At 45.3% G+C, this 20,359-nt stretch overlaps 1 protein-coding gene and 1 pseudogene across 2 annotated transcripts in view; one reads left to right on the top strand and one right to left on the bottom strand.

The window, feature by feature from the left end:
- LOC124552417 (myc box-dependent-interacting protein 1) overlaps positions 1 to 20,359 on the bottom strand; it is a 436,091-nt gene that overhangs the window by 282,582 nt on the left and 133,150 nt on the right. The window lies entirely within an intron of this gene.
- On the top strand, positions 2,972 to 3,089 carry LOC124552768 (annotated as a pseudogene).

Genomic DNA, 20,359 nt, shown 5'->3' with positions numbered 1-20,359 from the left:
TATCTACTTCTAAGAAACTCATGCTAGCAGCTGTTTGTGTTTCAAATTCTGGAATATTCCATTCGTCTTCCCTGGTGAAGGAATTTCGGAAAACTGCGTTCAATAACTCCGCTTTAGCGTCACAGTCGTCGGTAACAGTACCATCGGCACACCACATACAGATACGTTACGCAAACCACTATGAAGTGAATGGCAGAGGGTACGTCGCATGGTGTCAGTTATTAGGGTTTTTCTCCATTCCATTCAGAGTGTCTATTTCTAATATTAAACCCTTCTTCGAAAAATTCTGCTCTGCAATCCAGGCCCAAGGGGCAAACCGTTAATTACAAAACTTATTTTCAGTTTAGTATTGAAAAGTTAATTATTAAATGCATTGCGCAGAATTGATACAGTCCTGTTTATAAGCCCGTTATATCAGTGTTAAGAGTTAATTTCACTTTCTTATTGTGTCAGAATAATTTTGCTTTTCTTTTATTTTCTTGGAGTAAATCCTTTAATTTTTGAATTAATATTATTTTCTTTTCATTAAGCTCGCCCTCCCCACATTGTGTTACCACGCCCCCAATGTTAAAAATCCCGGCGCTAGGTAGACCCTCGTATTTAGCACAAATTTCAACTTGACACATCTTCCCCCTGCTGAGAAGAAGGGGTGGTAACAGACAGACAAAAATTGATCCACTAAGGGTCCCGTTTATACTGACTGAGGTGCGGAACACTATCTCCTTTCCTCCCCCCCCCCCCCCCCCCCCCCCCCGAACTACCACTTAACCTATCTGGTACCGCTCCCACAAGTCGAGCAATATTATCAATATTGTAAGGCGGGATACATAAGTGACTTGCAAGCAGTCTCGTTTATCGCAGACTGACTTCATTTCCCAGGTACTCTACCAATGATCATCTTGAGGTTCAAGCTATTTTGTCTGTGTTTGCTTTAACAATAACATATGTTTTTAGATGGGGTCCGCCTTTAGCAAAACAATTTTATTTTTTCTCTCAGACATGTTTCACCGCAGTTGCAGCATCATCAGTGGTTTTTTTTTATTCTTATGGCTGTGAAACATAAGGAATGTTCTTTACTGTTTAATTACATGTAAATATTAGTTTGTAAATCGTAATTACAGATTTTTGAAGACCACTTAAAATTATGCATTCATACCTTCTTACCACATGGTGTGGTTTCCCTGCTGTATTACGTTTTTACAGTGTCTGTTTTTTCTTTACAGTTTGTCATCTGCAACTATATACAACTTAATGTAGGCAAAATATTTACGCAAAAATTACGATTTCTGAACTGTTATGGCTATGCCTGAAATTAATAATTTATGTGAAAGGTTAAGTGAAGCCTACATTAAGTTGTATTTAGTTGCAGTTGACAAACTGTAAAGAAAAAAATCAGACACCGTAAAAACTTAATACAGCAGGAAAACCACATTATGTCGTAAGAAGGTATGAATACATAATTTTATGTGCTTTTCAAAAAATCTGTAACTCATATTTATATGTAATTGAACAGTAAAGAACATTCCTTATGTTTAACAGCCATAATAATAAAAAAACCACTGATGATTCTGCAACTGCAGTGAAACACGTCTGGGGCAAAAAACAATCGTGTTTTGCTGAAGGCGGACCCCACCAAAAAACAAATGTAACTCTACCAATGAACCAAGCTCTCCCACACCCTTTCCCTAAGACTGAGCTTATTTTATCATTCCATTTCATATATTTTATATCGCGCATGTTCTTACACCTAAAAGATTCCGGTTGTGACCTATAAATATTGTTATCGTTAGTTACTAAGTTTCAGCGTTTTGTAAAGTGCACAATTTTCCATTTCTGTACATATGAAGCAAGCTGACCACCTCTGCACCAGCTTAAAATCCTACTGTGTTGCTTTTCACCAGACAGCACTTTATTACAGCTAACCGACGTCTGTAAATAGTCTGAGGTTGCTATTAATATCTCTGCCAGGACGCTAACACTTTGACTGCCGCAGCAGTTCAGCGAGGATGAGCCCACCTCCGCCGTGTATGCTCGTATAGTTTATCGCTAAGCTGTAATTGAATATCAAGTTCATTACATTGCGCTTAAAAAAAGACTCATCATCTCTGACGAGATAATGCCTTTTGCTGACGAAGATTTATTATGTAGAACCGTTATGGCCGAGAGAGAGAGAGAGAGAGAGAGAGAGAGAGAGAGATAGATCCACAGTCTTCACAACCTGAAATTACTAGTGCGCTGTCAACGACACAACGACATCGAGGAGACAAACGGTCCTCGGATGAAGATACAACACAGTTCAAATGGCTCTTGAGCACTATGGGACTTAACGTCTGAGGTCATCAGCCCCCTAGAACTCAGAACTACTTAAACCTAACTAACCTAAGGACAGCACACACACCCATGCCCGAGGCAAGATTTGAACCTGCGACCTTAGCGGACGCCCGGTTCCGGACTGCAGCGCCTAGAACCGCTCGGCCACAACGGCCGGCTACAACACAGTCAACACACAAAAGACAAATGAAATGGAAACATGCAAATACAAATCCCGAAACGCATTCAGCGTCATCAGTCACAATAATGAGAAAATGCTGTGTACATAGTTGAGCGCTTACAAATCACTCCGTTCGATGCATCCTATAATATTGCTCCAGTTTGTGGGGCGCGTACCAAATAGGACTAACAGGCACACTGAACGTATACAGAGACAGGCATGGTTGTTTCAACCATGGGAGAGCGCCATACTGATGCAGAAACAACTGAACTTACAGACTCTTTAAGACTGACGAAAACTATCCTAAGAGAGCCTACTTACAAAGTTTGAAGGACCAGCTTTAGTTGATGACTCTAGGAATATACAGGATGATTCAAAAACAAAGTTTCCAATTGTTTATAAAAGACAAACAATAAAAAAACAGAAAGGCAATGCGCATGTCACTGGACAGAGGAGGGTTAAAAGTTTTATACTCGCATAGTCAACGGCCTTGCCGCAGTGGATACACCGATTCCCGTGAGATCACCGAAGTTAAGCGCTGTCGGGCGTGGTCGGCACTCGGATGGGTGACCATCTGGGCCGCCATGTGCTGTTGCCACTTTTCGGGGTGCACTCAGCCTCGTGATGCCAATTGAGGAGCTACTCGACCGAATAGTAGCGGCTTCGGTCAAGAATATCATCATAACGACCGGGAGAGCGGTGTGCTGACCCCACGCCCCTCCTACCCGCATCCTTCTCTGAGGATGACACGGCGGTCGGATCGTCCCTGTAGGCCACTCGTGGCCTGAAGACGGAGTGCTAATATTCGCATAGTCACTACACCAAACCCTCAACATGAGCACCGTGCCTTGCTCGAGAAACATGGAAACGGCAGCCCATTTCATTCCACACATGAATCAACAACTTCAACAAATAGATTTCTCAGATCCTGAAGAATAGCTGCCATAGATGGAACAACGACTGTCTTATGTACCCCTCTGAAAAAAACCTCAAGATGTGGTCTGGTGGCCTGGCACGCCAAAAGCAATGAAAAAGGTCTTTGTTGTCCACCTCTTGCCATCCATCGTTGTGGCGCGGAGTCAGAAGTCCTTGGACACCTTCACAAGTTGGAAGATTAAATGGAAAATTGAAATGATATGATGGGAACATAGGTTTGACGTGGTGCCGCAACTTTTGGAGTGAATGCCATTCATGGCCGCCATCTTGAAATCAGCGATTTTGGATTCAAGCCTTTTTTATTAAATGGGAAGGGGGGTGTATGACAACAAATAACACTTGCTTGAGCCCTGGAATTTAGTGGTGTAATTTGTTTTTGTCAATCTTATACAGTTTAGAAGTTATTAATGTTCAAAGTTACCTTGATACCGACTCATGTCTCTCTTTGTTCCAGGTCTGACACGTGAACAGAAGATCGAAATCATCCTTATATCAGGGGAAGGCAGCTACCGAACACTAGCAGCTGACTACAACAGACGGCACCCAGACAGAGAACCGGTATCGCACAGCACGGTGGCTCACGTGATCACCAAATTCCGAAAGACGGGCTCTGTTCACGATAGGGCACGTAGTGGGCGACCAAGGACTGCCACCAATGAGGAAACTGCAACTGCGGTTGTTGTGTCGTTTGTGAAAAGTCCTAAAAGAAGTACCCTTCGTGTGGCCCCAACATGTGGAATAAGCCAAACCTCCGTTGTCCGGATATTGCACACCAATATGGATGATTTCGATCTTCTGTGCTCGTGTCAGACCCATTTTAGATCACTTGGAACAAAGAGAGACATGAGTCGGTATCAAGGTAACTTTGAACATTAATAACTTCTAAACTGTACAAGACAGACAAAAACAAATTACACCACTAAATTCCTGAGCTCAAGCGAGTGTTATTTGATGTGTCATACACCCCCTTCCCATTTTTAAAAAAATTACTTGACTCCAAAATGGCTGATTTCAACATGGCGGCCATGAATGGCATTACCGAGCGAGGTGGCGCAGTGGTTAGACACTGGACTCGCATTCGGAAGGACGACGGTTCAATCCCGCGTCCGGCCATCCTGATTTGGGTTTTCCGTGATTTCCCTAAATCAATCCAGGCAAATGCCGGGATGGTTCCTCTGAAAGGGCACGGCCGACTTCCTTCCCCATCCTTCCCTAATCCGATGAGACCGATGACCACGCCGTCTGGTCTCCTTCCCCAAACCAACCAACCAACCATGAATGGCATTCACTCCTAAGGTTGCGGCCCCACGTCAAACCTATGTTCCCATCATCACATTTCAATTTTCCATTTAATCTTCCAACTTATGAAGGTGTCCAAGGACTTTTGACTCTGTGTGTGTGTGTGTGTGTGTGTGTGTGTGTGGTGTTCTTAGCATGAGTTAAAGTCAGTTTCAGTAGTGTGTAAGTCTAGGGATCGATGACCTCAGCAGTTTGGTCCCTTAAGAATTCACACACACACACACACACACACACACACACACACACACACACACACACACACACACACACACAAACCATCGTTGTGAGATGGTGGTGTTAACGCCGCACCTCAAGGTGAAAGAGTGACGAGGCGCCGTCATGAATAAAGATAAAATCATTGGAAACTTCGTAAAACTGAGAAAATTACCACTTTTCCAGCATGTCCCAGTACGACACTCCTGTCACAGCTTCCCCCGCAAAAAAGAAAAGTCCATAAAGTTTGTGAACAGAAAAGGTAAAAAAACACGTTCAGTTTCGGTCAATCTCACGTTCGACGACGACGCCAAGATTTTGTGACCCGAAAATTCTGACATTATGGAAGCTTACTTTAATCGAAAGATGAAACGTCGATTCGTCCGGAAAGGTGAGTCCTTTGCCATACCAGGGAGAACTGAAATGCAGAATTCGTAGCTTCTGTTATGGTTGGCGGGACGCAGTTGCTGCAGTAACTGCAACTCCATACGCAGGAGTCTTTCCACAACAGGCCAAACCGTTGTTTGATGAAGTTCCTGGGCTGCTCATCCTGTGTACTTCCGAGGGATCCGAGTGAACCCATATCTGATACGCTGGACATTTTCATCAGACATGGGAGGCCGGTCTTTGCGTACGAGGGGCATTTCAAAAGTCCGTTCAAAAATAAAAACTACTTACATGTTTGGGGTAAACCTTTTTTATTTTTCTACATAATCTCATTTTAGACATACACTTCGTCCAACGCTGTTCTAATTTGTTGATCCCTTCCGAATAATAAGAATTGTCCAAGTCTGCAAAATACCTATTAGTTGCCACAATCACCTCCTCGTTTGAATAAAATCATTGTCCCACCAGTCATTTCTTCACATTGGGGAACAAATAGTAGTCAGAGGGAGCCAAGTCTGGAGAATAGCATCATGTGAAACGAGTTGGAATCCTATTTCCATCAATCATACGACTGCAACTTCTGAGGTATGTGTCGGTATTTTTCTTGCACTTCGGTTTTCAAACGGTCCAATAACGATGAATAATATGCACCTGTAATAGTTTCACCCCTTTCCAGATAGTCGATGAGGATTATCCCTTGCGAATCCCAAAAGACAGTCGCCATAACCCTTCCGGCCGAAGGAACGGTCTCCGCCTGTTTTGGTACACATTCTCCCTTGGCAACACAGTGTTTAGATTGTTGTTTGGTCTCAGGAGTATAGTAGTGTATCCATGTTTCATCCAAAGTGACGAAACGACGCTTATAAGTCCTGCGGATTCTTCCTGAACAGCTGCAAACCATCCTTGCAACATTTCACATCATTTCGTTTTTGGTCAAGTGTGAGCAATATCGGAACCCATCTTGCGGATACCTTTCTGATGTCCAAATGTTTACCCAAAATATTATGTACCCGTTCATTCGAGATGACCACAGCACTAGCAATTTCACGCACCTTGACTCTTCTGTCATCCACCACCATATTATGGATTTTATCAATGATTTCTGGAGTCGTAACCTCCATAGGGCGCCCAGAACGTTCAGCATCACTTGTGCCCATGTGGCCACTCCAAAAGTTTTGAAACCACTTATAAACTGTTCTAATCGAAGGTGCAGAGTCACCTTAATGTTTATCAAGCTTCTCTTTAGTCTCCTGAGGCATTTTACCTTTCATAAAGTAATGTGTAATCACCACACGAAATGCTTTTTCGTCCCTTTTTGACAATCACTCGACTTACTTGATTCGCACGAATTCCAAACACAAAGAAATAGACCAATATGGCTGAAACTTAGTGTCCGTTCTTTCCAAAGATGCTACTCACTAAACATGACCTCGATATGCGCCGGTGGTGGCATATCTCGGACTTTGCATGGGCTTTTCAAACGCCCCTCGAATGGAACCAGTTCCCAAGAATTGTGTGTGCCACTCATAAGTCTGCTTGTTCAGAGGAGACTTCCTGCTGAATCGTTCCACGTGAACAATGAATTGACTTCGCGCGAATTCCCAAACGAAGAATGATCTCTCTTGCTGCTACAAACTAACAACAGCGCAGCTGTGCCAAAAATTTCAACTTTCCTCTATCCACGGCCCTGTGCAATGTCTTCCTATCTTTTGTACAATGAAGCGCCAAAGAATCTTGTATAGGAGTGCGTATTCACATACAGAGATACAGTGTACAAACAGGCAGAATACGGCGCTGCTGTCGACAACGTCTATGTGAGACAGCAAGTGTCTGGCGCAGTTGTTAGATCGGTTACTGGTCATACAACGTCAGGTTATCAACATTTAAGTGAGTTTGAATGTGGTGTTATAGTCGGCGCACGAGCGATGGGGCACATCATCTCCGAGGTACCGATGAAGTGGTGATTTTCCAGTACGACCGTTTCACTTGGTACCGTGAATATCAGGAACGTGGAAAACATCAAATCTCCGACATCGCTGCGGTCGGGAAAAAATCCTGCAAGAAAGGGACCAAAGACGACTGAAGAGAATCGTTCAACATGACAGAATTGCAACCTTTCCGCAAACTGCTGCAGATTTTAATGCTGGGTCATCAACAAGTGTCAGCCTGCGGATCATTCAAAGAAACATCATCGATACTGGCTTTAGGAGCCGAAGGCCCACTCATGTACTCTTGATGACTGCACGACACAAAGCTTTACGCCCCGCCTGAGCCCGTCAACACCGTCATTGGGCTGTTGATGACTGCAAACATGTTGTCCGGTCGGACGAGTCTCGTTTCAAATAGCATCGAGCGGATGGACGTGTAAGGGTATGGAGACAACGTCATGAATCCATGGACCCTGCATATACAGGGGATTGTTCAAGCTGGTGGAGGCTCTGTAATGGTGGGGACGTGTGCAGTTGAAGTGACATGGGACCCCTGATACGTCTAGATACGACTGACAAGTGACACGTACGTAAGCATCCTATCTGATCACTTGCATGCATTCATATCCATTGTGCATTCCCACCGACTTGGGCAATTCCAACAGGACAATGCGACACCCCACACGTCCAGAATTGCTACAGAGACGCTCCACGAACATTCTTCTGAGCTTAAACACTTCCGCTGGCCACCAAACCCCCCAGACATGAACATTTTTGAGCATATCTGGGATGCCTTGCAATGTGCCTAAGGCGCTGCAGTCATGGACTGTGCGGCTGGTCCCGGCGGAGGTTCGAGTCCTCCCTCGGGCACGGGCGTGTGTGTTTGTCCTTGGATAGTGTGTTTGTCCTTGGATAGTTTAGGTTAAGTAGTGTGTAAGCTTAGGGACTGATGACCTTAGTAGTTAAGTCCCATAAGATTTCAGACGCACATTTGCAACGTGCTGTTCAGAAGACATCTCCACCCCCTCTTACGGATTTATAGTCAGCCCTGCAGGATTCGTGGTGTCAGTTCCCTCCAGCACTACTTCAGACATTAGTCTTAGTCCATTCCAAGTCGTGTTGCAGCACTTCTGCATGCTCGTGGGGGCCCTAAACGATATTAGGCAGGTGTACCAGTTTCTTTGGCTCTTCAGTGTATTATGTCTGCAATAAACAATTAGTATCTTATTTCTTTTAGAATCACCCAGTACTACAACCCCCTACATACTGCTCCGGTACGGACGGCGAGCACGAGATTACACTCATTATAGCGCGCAGGGCATTTAGACAGTAATTCCTCCTGCGCTCCACACGTGAATGCGGCGGGGAAAAACTCCTCTTAGCTGGTACAATAGGCGTACGCTCTGTCATGCACTTCACAGTGGTTTGCAGAGTAGGATGTAGAACAGTTGTGAATACTTGCAAAAAAGCAAAAAAAAGTCGAAGATGAAATATGCATATGTGATCAATAACCACATACGTGTTTTGCACGAAATCTGTTGCAACAGTCGACATAGCTTTCTCCCGAATAAATAAGGAGCTCCGAAAAACTGCGCCAAGCAGACGCACCGCTAACTCGGACTGACTGCAGCATCGCCAGGCTACGTAGTCACAGGTGTGTGTGTGTGTGTGTGTGTGTGTGTGTGTGTGTGTGTGTGTGTGTGTGCGTGTGAGAGAGAGGGAGAGAGAGAGGGAGAGAGAGAGAGCGAGAGAGTAGAGAGAGAGCGAGAGAGGAGAGAGAGAGCTCTGCTAGGCGGCCGCCCACACACACTCAGAGGGCAATGACACGTGCCGTGCTGTTTCCACATCGGTCCTACACCTGCCCACCCGACGACGACTAAGCAGTAAGGAAGCTATCTACATCTACACCCATACTCCGCAAGCCACCTGACGGTATGTGGCAGAGGGTACCCTGAGTACCTCTATCGGTTCTCCCTTCTATTCCAGTCTCGTATTGTTCGTGGGAAGGAGGATTGTCGGTATGCTTCTGTGTGGGCTCTAATCTCTCTGATTTTATCCTCATGATCTCTTCGCGAGATATACGTAGGAGGGAGCAATATACTGCTTGACTCTTCGGTGAAGGTATGTTCTCGAAACTTTAACAAAAGTCCGTACCGAGCTACTGAGCGTCTCTCCTGCAGAGTCTTCCACTGGAGTTTATCCATCATCTCCGTAACGCTTTCGCGATTACCAAACGATCCTGTAACGAAGCGCACTGTTCTCCGTTGGATCTTCTCTCTCTCTTCTATCAACCCTTTCTGGTACGGAACCCACACTGCTGAGCAGTATTCAAGCAGCGGGCGAATAAGCGTACTGTAACCTACTTCCTTTGTTTTCGGATTGCATTTCCTTAGGATTCTTCCAATGAATCTCAGTTTGTCATCTGCTTTACCGATGATCAACTTTATATGATCATTGCATTTTAAATCACTCCTAATGCGCACTCCTAGATAATTTATGGAATTAACTGCTTCCAGTTGCTGACCTGCTATTTTGTAGCTAAATGATAAGGGATCTATCTTTCTATGTATTCGCAGCACATTACACTTGTCTACATTGAGATTGAATTGCCATTCCCTGCTCCATGCGTCCATTCGCTGCAGATCCTCCTGCATTTCAGTACAATTTTCCATTGCCTTCAAAGTAAAATTCTGCCTATCGACCCCACTGAAAAAAAACTTTACAAACCCTGGCTTTACGCAAAGCCAGCAAATCGATGAACGTAATCTACATACTCGCTCAGCGACCTAATTGGCAACAAGCAGAATGAGGATAACACAGGCAAAGCCGAAACGCCGAATTCGGGTTTCGGAAATCATTTCACCGCGGAAAATCGTTGTACCGCGCCTCCTATCAGTCACATCTTACCAATGCTAAAACGGTAAGTACTCAGGCAACTGTCTTCGAACACATCTACCTCCACATGCCTCCGGAAACCATTAAAACACATGACAGAGGAAGCTTACCATTCTAACCTGCACATTCACTTCTTCCCAATGCATTCGCGTTATTTACCACGCGAAGAATCTACGCCACTAAACAGTTAGCCCGGTACATGGTACACAGCTGCAGATTGCCTACCTAACAGTTTTCAGGAGCAATAAAAATTAGATTTTTCACAACTTCATGTTATTGACCTAATTTAAAAGTCTATCACAATCTGCTCATTAAGAGGTATAATCTTTACTTTTATACGCAGTAAGACAAGCATTAAAGTTGGGGCCGGCCGGAGTGGCCGAGCGGTTAAGGGCGCTACAGTCTGGAACCGCACAACAGCTACGGTCGCAGGTTCGAATCCTGCCTCGGGCATGGATGTGAGTGATGTCCTTAGGTTAGTTAGGTTTAAGTAGTTCTAAGTTCTAGGGGACTTATGACCACAGCAGTTGAGTCCCATAGTGCTCAGAGCCATTTGAGCCAATAAAGTTGGAAACTTTGTATATGTTTGTTTTGTAAATAAAAAGGCCTTCTCTTACTGCTCTGTGTTTGATTTTCCCCAGACGCGTTTCACATTTTTTTTCATTTTAAGGCATCGTCGGTGGGATCTATAATGATATTCAAAACCAATCAGTCAGCTAAATTGCTCCGTATCCAAATTACAGCAACAGCTGCACTGTTTTCCGCGTGCCCCGAGCTGTATACCCTCCACTGCTGGTGCTGCCACCTGTCACATGAGAGCTGTTATTGCACGATGACGTAGAATGTGGCAGTGGTCACCTTAATGTGACTCGGCCGTGTATAAACCGTGTGGTGGCTACCGTCGGACGCTCCGTGAGGCTGTTCGTGGATAATACAGTTATCTATAATAAGGGTGAAACGCCAGGAGACTGGCGAAATGCACGAAGACGTGCGCCGGATGGTGCTGGGACTGTAAGTTGGCCCTCATCACAAGCAAACTGCGTATACGCAGGCGACTAGAGGCTTTGATGTTCGATTACACTGCTGGCAGTAAGTCACGCGGAACAGAAACAACAGTAAATCACCTTAGAGTGGCCGTCCGTGGCCACCTGAAGTGTAACGGCCACATAAAACTAGTGTGGCGCAAGCAGATGTCAGGCCGAGATTTACTGGGAGAACCTCAAGGAAGTTTTAATACATCCACGGAAGATGCGACTCACAAGATACTCGTCCAACCGATTCTTGAGAATTGTTGATCAGTCAGGGACGCTTGTCATGTAGGATTCATACAGGAAAAAGGGAAGATCCAAAGAAGAGCGGCGGGTTTTATCACAGGGATCGTTTACACGACGCGAGAGCGTTACGCAGATGTTGAACAAACTGCAGTGGCAGGCGCTACAAGAGAGACCCGGGGCATCACGTACAGATCTGAGGGCCATTGACGCTGGACGTCAACAAAGTTGAGTGACAGATCATCGACTTAACGACGCATCGCTTAGCCCAGTACTGAAATGCGAAAGTGATGTTATGAAGTATCGACCGCGATACAGGAAGTCTGAATATACAGGGTGAAAAATTAACATCTTAGGTCATCAGCCCCCTAGAACTTAGAACTACTTAAACCTAACCAACCTAAGGACACCACACACATCCATGCCCGAGGCAGGATTCGAACCTGCGACCGTAGCAGTCCCGCGGTTCCGGACTGCAGCGCCTAGAACCGCACGGCCACCGCTATACAGGGTGAACTAAAACTCCAGAGATGGTAGTATCCTGTCGCTCGGTCCGTTGACTGTCTGTCGGTTGGCCGGGCGGGGTGGCCGAGCGGTTCTAGGCGCTACAGTCTGGAACCGCGCGACCACTACAGTCGCAGGTTCGAATCCTGCCTCGGGCATGGATGTATGTGATGTCCTTAGGTTAGTTAGGTTTAAGTAGTTCTAAGTTCTAGGGGACCGATGACCTTAGAAGTTAAGTCCCATAGTGCTCAGAGCCATTAGAACAATTTTGTCTGTCGGTTGGGTTGCCGTCGGATTGAGAATTTGTTGGGCCGACTGCCTGTCTCACCTAAACAAGCATTAGTGTTTGAATTCCAGGCCGACCCTTGGAAACTTCTGAGTGCTGTATGATGTGCTGCCTTTTCTTATTTGCCCTTGTTGTTTGTTTATATATGGCTTCTAGCCAATTTGAAATTGAAGTTGTTTTGCCCTTAAGGCGTGAGATTGTTTGGGCCTTCAGCTTAATTTAGAGAAATGTTTTAAGATAAGGCCTTCTACCTTTCAAAATTCAAATTCTTGTTTGTAAGTCTTAAGTGACTGGTCTTCAGCAGGTTTAAAATTAAAGTTGTTTTGCCCTTGAGGTGTGAGATTGAATGGCGCATTTTGCCGCGAATTAAGTTCTAAAATTAATGTTGGCTTGCTCTGTTTTTAATGTTTTCTTTACTCTTGTAATGTTTGTCAAATGAATAAAGTAGCATGTTCGAGTGCAACTGACAGCCATTCATTCATTTTGGCCCCTTTCCACAGATTAAACTATCTGTCCTGTCCTGCGGATATAGCAGGGGATCGCGGTGTGTTTTAACGTTTCATTCAGTAACGTACAGTGTAAATCAACCTTCCCCGTTAAAATTCCGAGCCGCCTTTTGCCGGCCGGCGTTCCCGAGCGGTTCTAGGCGCTACAGTTTGGAACCGCGCGACCGCTACGGTCGCAGGTTCGAATCCTGCCTTGGGCATGGATGTGTGTGATGTCCTTACGTTAGTTAGGTTTAAGTACTTCTAAGTTCTAGGGGACTGGTGACCTCAGAAGTTAAGTCCCATAGTGCTCAGAGCCATTTGAACCAGCCATTTAAAATTCCGAGAGCGTACCGTTGTAAAAACAGCATTAAGACATTACTTTCTTGTACGCATATGTCGGTAAGCGACCGTGACGAGAAAAATCAGAGGAATTATAGCTAAGAAGGTGCCTTACCAACGGTTGTTCTTCCCACGAATCATTCGCTAATGGAACGGGAGGAGAGCTTTGCAATGGACGAATTAGGAGTAACAGAAATTCCCGCTGGAAATGCCCTTTATACGCAGACGACGCCACACGCTGAAGGGGAATAAAGATGACGGACGAAGATAGTTTTTGAAGGAGAACGCCCTGTACGGACAAAAATTATAATTAATAACAGAACAGGCTGAACACTTTAGGTTGCTGCGCCACACATGAGTCTGACGAAGTATGGGAGTTTATTTCCAACAATAAACATATGTCTTAAAAATAAGCCGCGAGGGATTAGCCGAGCGGTCTGAGGCGCTGCAGTCGTGGACTCCGGCATGTGTGTGTGTGTGTGTGTGTGTGTGTGTGTGTGTGTGTGTTTTTGTCCTTAGGATAATTTAGGCTAAGTAGTGTGTAAGCTTAGGGACTGATGACCTTAGCAGCTAAGTCCCATAAGATTTCACACACATTTGAACATTTTTTTCTAAAAACAAAGAGAGGAAAGAAACGAAACTGAAGTTTTACAAGAGTATAGCATCTCCAATGCTTGTTTACGGGAGTGAATCGTAGGTTATAAATATATGCCCAAGAAAGTCGCATGCTAGCAACAGAGATCAGATTTACGACAGCAGAAAGGAGGTGAACAAGAGCTGGTAGATTAGGAGACAACTGAATATATTATCTTCAATAAACTACAAAAAAATATTGGAGATAGTTGGAACCACTCTTATTTGGATGAAAGATACGGTGCTATGATTCTTAGCGATTAGGAAGCACAAGGAAATAATATTTTAAAAATAGATATTCAGAAAATATGGACCTCAAAAAGCAAAAGAATTAAAAATAATGTAGTGTACGAAATATGAAGCTATTTGTTTCTTATTTTTTGTGTGTGTGTGTGTGTGTGTGTGTGTGTGTGTGTGTGTGTGTGTGTGCGTGCACGCGCGCGCGCGCGCGCAGTTCTTTGACTGCTAAGCGTCGGCGCTCTTTTTATCATGTTCGTTTATACTGATAAGAGATAAATATAAATGTTTTAAAGAAAAAGTCAATTTATGCACTGATCGATCAGAAACAAAAGTATTGGCTCTGAGCACCATGGGACTTAACAGCTATGGTCATCAGTCCCCTACAAAAGCATTGGGAAAATAGTTCCACAGTGGGAGTTTTGTGTATGAACAAACTTAACTGCTTCTGCAAGTGACAATTAATATAACTCGTAGCGTTTACGAGCTAGACGGCAATTTTCATTTAAAAATACAGGCTTTTATGCGATTCTCCTTTAACTAGTGGAAAACTAATGTATTCACAATTACAAAAGTGCATTTAAATTTGAAAAAAAATCAGAAATATTCAAATAACCTTTTGAAAACTAATTTTAATTTCTGTACAGCTTCTTCCGCAGAACTGTTTACCTATGTTTCGTAGCGAATACATGTAGGCTACGGAACTTTATCTTACACTGACATCGAGCGAGGTGGTGCTGTGGTTAGCACACTGGACTCTCATTCGGGAGAGCGACTGTTCAAACCCGCGTCGGGCCGTCGTGATTTAGCTTTTCTGTGATTTCCCTAAATCATTTCAGGCAAATGCCGGGATAGTTCCTTTGAAAGGCACGGTCGACTTCCTTCCGCATCCTTCACTAATCCGATGGACCGATTTCCTCGCTGTTTGGTCCCCTCCCCCAATCAACCAGCCGGAGGCTGTGGCCGAGCGGTTCTAGGCGCTCCAGTCCGGAACCGCGCTGCTGCTACGGTCCCAATTTGAACCATTTTTTGAATCAACTAACCAACCAACCAACCAAACCAACCAACCAACACCTGTTAGAGGATGTAGCGGTAGCAATGAAGTTCAGTGCCCAATTTGCTTTGAAAAGTTAAAAACGGTACACAAACTTGCAACATCATATATGTTGAAAACACCCACAATATTCTTTTAAATACTTACAAGTTACCGAGCGAGGTGGCGCAGTGGTTATCACGCTGGACTCGCATTCGGGAGGACGACGGTTCAATCCCGCGTCCGGCCATCCTGATTTAGGTTTTCCGTGATTTCCCTAAACCGCTTCAGGTAAATGCCGGGATGGTTCCTTTGAAAAGGCATGGCCGACTTCCTTCCCCATCCTTCCCTAATCCGATGAGACCAATGACCTCGCTGTCCGCACTTCTTCCCTAAACAACCCAACCTCAAATTAACCAACAAACCTTACGCTGACAAATTCATTTACAGAGTCAAAAAGTAGAAGACAGTACCATTCTTGTGCTGCTTTCCTTATCGGATACCAGAGATACCCACACATAAGAAATAACCGGCGCGATTAATTCGCACGCACGTATAACATGGAAGGAGACGGCACCAACCGAAACGAACATCTCTAAAGAGTGGGTGGAGGAAGATTACCTTTCCAGATATGAAGATTTAATCCAGTTGTGAGAAGAAGCAGTGGAAGCTATGGGTACCGTAACAGGAAAAACAAAAAAGGCCTACTGCTTGAAGTAAAGAAGAGGATTGTTGAACACCAGTGGTGTAAGGCGCGCCGCCCCAGGTCTCTAACCGCAGACTCCCTCGTCGGCGGCCCACTCTGCCGGACCACAAGAGTCCCTCCCAGCGGCGCTGCCTCCCCCTGGCCAGACTACGGCGGACACTTAATGAGGAAGCCCGCCGTCTGCCAGCAAAGCTCGGGCCACCGACCTACGTCGCTGACGTCACGCGCCGCCCCCGCCGCGGAGACTGCCAACCTGTCACCACAGACCGGCAGAGGACGGAAAACCAATTAGCTCCCCAGAGCTCGGTGATGCCCCCTCAACTATTCATCTCGCATGTAAGTGTTCCGTTTACATGGTAGGCTTTCTTAATCGGTAGCTACGCATATTCGAAGCTCACACATTAGGACGTTTCTGGATTCAGGAAAAACCACTCATTTTAAAGACGGCGTCGTTTATTCATACAAGAAATCTTTCAGACAATGAACGCAGTTCGACACGCGGACTCCGCCTTCCTAGAAAAGTCGTGAGAATAAGCAAGAGTCACTTAACATATTTTTAGTCGGAGAAAGCTAGAACAAGTAAAATTCTTTCTTTATCTGGGAAGTTTAATGACACGGAATGCAAGCTGTACAGAAGTAACAATATGTCGGATATACACTATCAGAAAAAAGTACACTCTTTATAGGCTTCCAATTCCCTCAAGATGTACTGTTGCAATAGTGCATATGGTGTATATGAAATGATTAAAAAAATGGTTCAAATGGCTTTGAGCAATATGGAACTTAACATCCGAGGTCATCAGTCCACTAGAACTTAGAACTACTTAAACCAAACTAACCTAAGGACATCACACACATCCATGCCCGAGGCAGGATTCGAACCTGCGACCGTAGCAGTCGCGCGGTTCCAGACTGAAGCGCCTAGAACCGCTTGGCCACCGCGGCCGGCGAAATGATTACAGATAAATGACATATCGGCTCAGAAATGCACACTATTTTTATTAAAACCATCTTTTATTCTACATGTTTGAAAGTTTTACAGTGTGTAGATACATCCTTTAGGAACAATATTTTCATTTCTCCACATAATTTCCATCCCTATAACTGCCTTACGCCATCTCGGAACCAGCGCCTGTATACCCGCACAATAAAATTCTGGACCAACCAGTTGGAGCCACTGTTTGGTAGCGTGCACAAGGGAGCCATCATCTTCAAACGTTATTCCACGAAGAGAGTCTTTCAGTTTTCCAAAGAGATGATAGTCACATGGAGCCAGGTCAGGACTGTAAGGCGGGTGTATCAGTGTTGTCCATCCGAGTTTTGTGATCGCTTCCATGGTTTTTTGACTGACATGTGGCCAGGCATTGTCGTGCAACAGCAAAACATCCTGCTTTTGCCGATGTGGTCGAACACGACTCAGTCGAGCTTGAAGTTTCTTCCGTATCGTCACATATGCATCAGAATTTATGGTGGTTCCACTTGGCATGATGTCCACAAGCAAGAGTCCTTCGGAATAGAAAAACACTGTAGCCATAACTTTCCCAGCAGAAGGTGTGGTTTTGATTTTTTTTTCCTTGGTTGACTTTGCATGATTCCACTCCCCTGATTGCCTCTTCGTCTCTGGTGAAAAATGATGGAGCCATGTTTCATCACCAGTAACAATTCTTCCGAGAAATTCATCTCCACCATTCTTGTACTGTTCCAAAAGTTCGCTGCATACCGTTTTTCTTGTTTATTTGTGAGCCACTGTCAACATCCTGGGAACCCACCTGGCACAATCCTTTTTTAACGCCAACACTTTCAGTATTCTGCAATCACTTCCTTCCCCTATCCCAACGTAGCGTGACAATTCGTTCACTGTGACGCGTCTGTCAGCAGTCACCAATTCGTTAACTCTCTGCACATTGTCTGGGGTGTGTGCAGTACGAGGCCTGCCGCTGCGAGGACAATCCTCAATATTGCCGTGCCCGCTTTCATCACGTAACCTGCTTGCCCACCGACTAACTGTACTGCAATCGACAGCATCATCTCCATACACCTTTTTCAACCACTTGTGGATGTTTCCCACTGTCTCGTTTTCACAGCACAGTAATTCTATGACAGCACGTTGCTTCTGACGAAAGTCAAGTGTAGCAGCCATCTCGAAGAATGCTGTGACGGCGCCACTCACGGGAACAGGTTGAACCAAGTTTGAAAACAAGCGGGAAGGATGTATCTACACACTGTAAAACTTTCACACATGCAGAATGAAAACTGTATTTTTACAAAAATAGTGTGCATTTCCTTTGGAGTGATCCTCGTATTAGAACGTGGAGCAGGCTCCACGAGCAGCAATGCAGGCGTTTACTCTGGCAACTAGTCGACCGTCCAGATGGCGAATACTGTCCTGAGATAGATTATGCTACGTCAGCTCAACCTGTCCACATAGTTCTGTAAGAGTTGTTGGCTGACGAGTCGCTCGTGAATTCTCGTTCCATCATATCACACACATGCTCGACTGGAGACAATTCCGGAGATTGTGATGGCCAGGGAAGCTGCTGCAGAGCACGTTGGGCTTCACGGGCATTGTGGGCGAGCGTTATCCTGTTGAAACAACAAATCACTTTCCTGCTGCAAGAACTATAAAAGAACACACGACATTGTGCATGCACTGAGCGCTGGTTAGCATCCCCCCGAGAAACACCAAAGATGAACGAGAGTTGTGGCTCATTGCACCACAGACCATAAAGAGTGGGGTGGGCGCAGTGTGCCTTGGGCGACAGCGCTCGCCTGGTCTATCTCATACGGACTAACGACCACCACTTGGGTGCAGGCAGAATCTGCTTTCATCGCTGAAGACCACGGTGCGACATCCCTTCTTGCAAGTGATCCTCTGACGGCATCAGATTTTAGAACATGCTTTTTGCTCGCGTATCATGTCATTTGTGGAAACCCAGAATCTACTCTGCAGGAATCAACATGGATTCCGGAAACCGATCGTGTGAGACCCAACTCGCTTTATTTGTTCACGAGATCCAGAAAATATTAGATACAGGCTCCCAGGTAGATGCCATTTTCCTTGACTTCCGGAAGGCGTTCGATACAGTTCCGCACTGTCGCCTGATAAAGTAAGAGCCTACGGCATATCAGACCAGCTGTGTGGCTGGACTGAAGAGTTTTTAGCAAACAGAACACAGTATGTTGTTCTCAATGGAGAGACGTCTACAGACAAACTAACGTCTGGCGTGCCACAGGGGTGTTATCGGACCATTGCTTTTCACAATATATATAAATGACCTAGTAGACAGTGTCGGAAGTTCCCTGCGGCTTTTCGCGGATGATGCTGTAGTATACAGAGAAGTCGCAGCATTAGAAAATTGCAGCGAAATGCAGGAAGATCTGCAGCGGATAGGCACTTGGTGCAGGGCGTGGAAACTGACCCTTAACATAGACAAATGTAATGTATTGCGAATACATAGAAAGAAGGATCCTTTATTGTATGATTAGATGAGAGCGGGAAAAACACTGGTACCAGTTACTTCTGTAAAATATCTGGGAGTATGCGTAAGGAACGATTTGAAGTGGAATGATCATATAAAATTAATTGTTGGTAAGGCGGGTGCCAGGTTGAGATTCATTGGGAGAGTCCTTAGAAAATGTAGTCCATCAACAAAGGAGGTGGCTTACAAAACACTCGTTCGATCTATACTTGAGTATTGCTCATCAGAGTGGGATCCGTACCAGGTCGGGTTGACAGAGGAGATAGAGAAGATCCAAAGAAGAGCGGCGCGTTTCGTCACAGGGTTATTTGGTAAGCGTGATAGTGTTACGAAGATGTTTAGCAAACTCAAGTGGCAGACTCTGCAGGAGAGGCGCTCTGCATTGCGGTGTAGCTGCTGTCCAGGTGTCGAGAGGGTGCGTTTCTGGATGAGGTATCGAATATCTTGCTTCCCCCTACTTATACCTCCCGAGGAGATCACGAACGTAATATCAGAGAGATTCGAGTGCGCACGGAGGCTTTCAGACAGTCGTTCTTCCCGCGAGCCATACGCGACTGGAACAGGAAAGGGAGGTAATGACAGTGGCACGTAAAGTGCCCTCCGCCACACACCGTTGGGTGACTTGCGGAGTATACATGTAGCTGTAGATGTAGATGTAGATCAGTCGAGTCGCGCACGTCGATGCTGTGGCATGTGTAGAAGACGGGCTACAGTTGTGCGTGTCCGTAGTCTTACTGCTAATAACGAGTTCGCAACAGTTCGTGTCGACACGTCTGGGGTCACAGGCCCTCTTATCTGTGTTGTGGTAGCTTAACGAATTGCCACTGCTGCACTTACAATACGAAGATCCGAGTGAGCGTCTGCACTGCGTGGACGTCCAGAACCTCGTCTGCAGATGTGAGAATGTTCTCGTAACCACGAACACCAGCATCTTTGAACAACTGACGCAGCGTCTCCAGCTTGTCTGGCAGTTCTCCGAAAGGAGCATCTCGCCACTCTGAAGACCACAATATGACCCCTTTCAAACTCTCTCATTTGGCTGTAGGAAGCACGAGTGCGTCTCCGTGTCATGGTTTCCTGATTGCTTAACTCGTTTACACCACACTCAACCTTCTAGCTGTGAGCGTTCCGTATTAATGGTAAGACACAGATGGCACTCAGGCCGCTATGCTATTCTGCTTTTGGCGGACGACACAAACCACTATCAGTACATCTACTATCTTCACAAGCTGCG

This window comes from Schistocerca americana, chromosome 10 (assembly GCF_021461395.2).
Source record: "Schistocerca americana isolate TAMUIC-IGC-003095 chromosome 10, iqSchAmer2.1, whole genome shotgun sequence".
NCBI lineage: Eukaryota > Metazoa > Arthropoda > Insecta > Orthoptera > Acrididae > Schistocerca > Schistocerca americana.
Note: the sequence above shows the minus strand (reverse complement) of the source record. Positions and strands in the feature narration are given on the sequence as shown.